At 61.7% G+C, this 4,496-nt stretch overlaps 1 protein-coding gene across 1 annotated transcript in view; it reads left to right on the top strand.

Moving 5' to 3' along the window:
• Window positions 1–200: 200 nt before the first annotated feature.
• Window positions 201–4,496, top strand: part of BCAN (brevican) — a 20,483-nt gene continuing 16,187 nt past the window's right edge. Inside the window, exon 1 of the mRNA XM_057386261.1 lies at window positions 201–258. The gene's annotated coding sequence lies outside the window, so the exon portion shown is untranslated. The remainder of the gene's footprint in view (window positions 259–4,496) is intronic.

Raw genomic sequence — 4,496 nt, forward strand, 5'->3', positions numbered from 1 at the left:
AAAAAAAAGAGTGGAGGACACGGACACACACACACACACACAGAAGCCTCTTTTCTCGGTGCCTGCACTTATGCCTGGTGCAGCTCCTTCCCAGCCGTCCTGCCAACCTGCTGCCGCCCGCCGCCCGCGCTGCCCCGGAGGAGCCGCAGCTCAGCCCCACGCCGGGACCCCGGGCCAGGGGAGCCYCCGCCGGCGCTGCCGATCCCCCCTCCGCACCAAAAAGCCCCTCCGCGGGGCTATCGCCGCGCACGGAGCAAGGTGGGCTGCGGGGAGCGCGCCTGGGGCCGCCGGTGCTCCCGGGGTGCTGCCGTAGTGCGCTTTTCCTTTCCGTATCGCGTTTCACCTCGGCACGGGCAGAAAGTGAGACGGGAGATGRGCCGGCGTGGGGATGCCGAGAGGTTTCCTCGTGTTTTTTTCCCCGCGGGGGACACGGAGCATCCTCCTGTCCTGTAGCGGGGAATTGTCGGGGCTGCGGGACCCCACGGTGCCGCTTCGGGGAGGTTTGTCCTTGTCACCGACCCTCTCGAGCACAGCATCGTGCCGCAAGTTTTTTTTTTTTTTTTCAAAAGAGAGCAGCTTGTAGCGGCTCCGCAGCGCCGGAGGCAGAGCGGGGGTTGGGGGGGCTCTCGCGAAGTTGGAAAGAGAAAGGACTTCGGTTTTCCCGGTTGCTGCAGCCTGGAGAACAGCCCGTCCCGCAGCCCCTCCGGCAGCGGGGATCGAGGGTTTTGGGGATAAAGGGGATTTTTCGGGCTGTTTCAGCAGCTTCTCCCACAGGAMCGTGGTTTTGGGCGAGAGGCCAGCGACCCAGGATGGGTCTGGTGTGTCCCCTTATGGGGGATCCCTCCCYCCAAAGACTCTCTGGCCGGGTCCTTGTCCCAAGGAGGCTGCAGTCGGGAAAGCAGAGGAAAGAGAAACTGAGGCACGGAACTGGGCAGGGGTCCAGCCACCCGACGGGGTGAGCCGGGTTCAGGGGCAAAGCTGCCTGCTCCCAGGAGAACTGGGGGCCAAACCCAAGGTTTGCGGTGGCTGTAGGGTCTCCCTGTCCGCCCCCAGCTCTCTCGGCTCTGTCCCCACCTTCTCCCGCTGGGGGCGGCAGGAGGGGCTGGTGGAAATTTTTTCAGGATTTTCATGGCTTTTCCCACTGTGGGGTGACTCGGGACGAGGAGTTTTACTGCAAATCTCTTCCCCTCCCGCAGCCAGAGCATTTCGCTGCCGGGATGAAGGGGCTGCCCTTGAGCATCCCTGCCGGGGACCGCTGCTCCCGTCACGCCGACTTCTCCCGTCTCAGCCCAATCCAGAACCTGTTGCTCTTCCTTTCGGCCGCCCGCGGGGTGGGAGAAACTCCCTCTGCCCCAGCTTGGAGCATTTTCCAGGTTCTGGGCTCAGGGAGAGGGTAGGCAGGATATTTTAGGGTTGCTTTTCAGGGAATGGCTTTAGAGTCGAGAAACTGGGAGATGGAGTGATTTTGTGCTGGGAGGGGGGAGAACCCGGGAGATCGGGTGATTTTGGGCTGAGAGGGGGGAGATGCAAGATTGCAGGGGGGCTGGGTCCCATTTGAGCAGCAGTGCTGAAATCTGGGACCCCATCCAGATGCCCCACCTCCTGCCTCAGTTTCCCCACCAGAGCCCCGGAGCCGGGGAAGGCGGGGATGGGTGTGCAAACCTTCACGCGCGCGTGTGACACACTTAGCCAGGCGTGCACGTGCTCGTGTGTCCTGCTCGGTCTGCTCCCACCCCCAACCCCCCCTGTGCGGGACTGAATCTCCCCAGGGACCCTCCCTGCGCTCCCCCAGACCCCCCCTGCAACAAGGAGCCCCTTTCTCCCTGTTGGGGTGAGGGGGCGAGGGGTCCTGGCAGCTGGAGGGACCCTCCCCTTTCTCCCCACCTGCTTCCGGCCTTTTAAGCTCTGCCAGCRGCCGCTGCCAAGAGGCTGCCGGGCTCTTCCCACTGCAGCCTTGAGCTGGCATGTCCCCTGGCACGGCCGCGCTCCGGGGATCCCTCCGATGGCCGCACCCCKCCGGTCCCGGGGGTGGACACGGCTCCTGGACGCAGCGCAGTTTGCAGCTCSGGGAGGGGGACACGGACACGGCTCGGCCACCCCGTCCGGCAGCCGGGGCGGCAGCGGAGTGTCCGGAGCCCTTTGCTGCCGGTGGGGATGGGGCTGGAGCGGGGCCAGGCCGTGCCGCCGGCTGCTGACTCATTCTGCAGCTGAGCATCCCTGGAAAGCCACCGCTCCGCTCCCCCCCTCCTCCAGCTCGCTGCGGGCTGCCAGGGCACCTTGGGAGCGGGGATGAGTAACCATCACGTGGAGGGGACGAGAAGAAAACCCCTCACCGGAGATGAAAAGGGACCCTCCCCCGGCCATCCCCTCGCAGCATCTTTTGCGCCCCGGGTCGGGTGCTGCAGCCCCAGATCCTGCCGGTCTCGTGTTCMAGGAGCGAGCTCCGAAAGCAGGGCCGAGCTCAGGGGAGAAAGAATGATCGCTCCTGTCCCAAAATAGACTTCAGATCCATTTTCCACCTGGTTTCCCACGGAAATGGAGGTTAGCTGGCCCCGCCACGTGCGTGCGTGCCCGTGTCTCTGTCTGATCMCGGCAGCTCCTGAGCTCGGAGTTCTCCGGGACAATTGAGCCTCACAAGCTGCTGCCATTATCCCCATTCAACCTTTTTTTGGCTGCCCTTTAGTGCTGCTCGCAGCTTTTCCTTCATGACGTGTGGCTCGAAAGATTTTCCATTTGTGGGAAACAGGAAAAAACCCAACGCAAAAATCCAACCCCAAACCCCAAACTTGATGGCTGAGAGTCTCTTGTCATCACGGGACTCCAGAGCATCACTTGAAACTGGGTTTAACCCTTTCCATATCCCATTCCAAATTCCAGCACACAGGTCCAGTCAGGGATGAGCACAGGAGGGGAGCAAACACTCCAGCTTGCCCAATTCCTGTGGAGTTTTATCGCTTGGATTTCCTCCCCGGGGCTTCGGGGCTGCTGTCCGCGCCACCATGGCGCCTTGGGGACGGGAAGAAAAGGTGCCCGTGACAAAAGCTTTCCTCGCTTGGCTGCTCCGGGGGTGGCACCAGCCCCCGCACTGGAGCCCGGCCACGGCTGCCACGCAGGAGGGTTTTGTCCCTTGGTCCAGAACCATGGGGCTGAATTCAAATTATCCGTCCGGAGCACAGAAAGCCAGGACTCTGGCTTGGTCCTGGCAYCGCTGGGCAATCAAGCTTCGGCTGCCCCTGCTGAGATCCTGCTGGGGAGGGGAGGTTTGTGGTCTGCACAGGATGGGCGATGTCCATGGTGTGCGGTGCCAGGGGTTGTGTGTCTGTGATGTGCGGTGCCAGGGTTGTGTGTCCTTAGTGCCAGGGGCTGTGTGTACATGGTTTGTAGTGCCAGGGGCTGTGTGTCCATGGTTTGTGTTGCCAGGGTTGTGTGTCCTTAGTGCCAGGGGTTGTGTGTCCATGGTTTGTAGTGTCAGGGCTGTGTGTCCATGGTGTAAGGTGCCAGGGGCTGTATGGTTTCAGGGGCTGTGTGTCCATGGCGTGTTGTTCCAGGGTCTGTGTATCCATAATGGTTGGTGCCAGGGGCTGTGTGTCTATGGTTTGTGGTTTCAGAGGCTGTGTGTCCATGGTGTGAGGTGCCAGGGGCTGTGTGTCCATGGTGCCAGGGGCTGTGTGTCCATGGTGGTTGGTGCCAGGGGTTGTGTGTCCATTTGTTGTTCCAGGGGCTGTGTGTCTCTGGTTTTTAGTGCCAGGGCTGTGTGTCCATGGTGTGAGATGTCAGGGGCTGTATGGTTTCAGGGGCTGTGTGTCCATGGCGTGTGGTGCCAGGGCTGTGTGTCCATGGTGTGAGGTGCCAGGGGCTGTGTGTCCATGGTTTGTGTTGCCAGGGTTGTGTGTCCGTGGTGCCAGGGGCTGTGTGTCCATGGTGGTTGGTGCCAGGGGCTGTGTGTCCATAGTGCCAGGGTTGTGTGTCCATGTGCCAAGGCTGTGTGTCCATGGTGTGTGGTGCCAGGGGCTGTGTGTCCGTGGTGCCAGGGTCTGTGTGTCCATGGTGGTTGGTGCCAGGGGCTGTGTGTCTGTGGTTTGAGGTGCCAGGGTTGTGCCATGGCTCCAGGGGTTGTGTGTCCATGATTTGTGGTGCCAGGGTTGTGCGTCCATGGTTCCAGGGTTGTGTGTCCATGGTTTCAGGGGCTGTGTGTCCATAGTGCCAGGGTTGTGTGTCCATGGTGTGCAGTGCCAGGGGCTGTACACGCATGGTGTGCAGTGCCAGGGTTGTGCCATGGCTCCAGGGGCTGTGTGGTTCCAGGGACTGTGTGTCCATGGTACCAGGGGCTGTATGTCCATGGCACGTGGGGCCAGGGCAGTGTGTCTGTGGTTCCAGGGGCTGTGTATCCATGGTATGAGGTGCCAGGGGCTGTGTGTTAATAGCGCGAAGGCTCTGTGTCCGTGGTTTCTGGTAGGGCTGTGTGTCCATGGCATGTGTTTCCAGGGGTTTTAAGT

The sequence above is a fragment of the Malurus melanocephalus genome, unplaced genomic scaffold, assembly GCF_030028575.1.
Source record: "Malurus melanocephalus ecotype Western Australia unplaced genomic scaffold, MMel_1.1 scaffold_941, whole genome shotgun sequence".
In the NCBI taxonomy this organism is placed as follows: Eukaryota; Metazoa; Chordata; class Aves; order Passeriformes; family Maluridae; genus Malurus; species Malurus melanocephalus.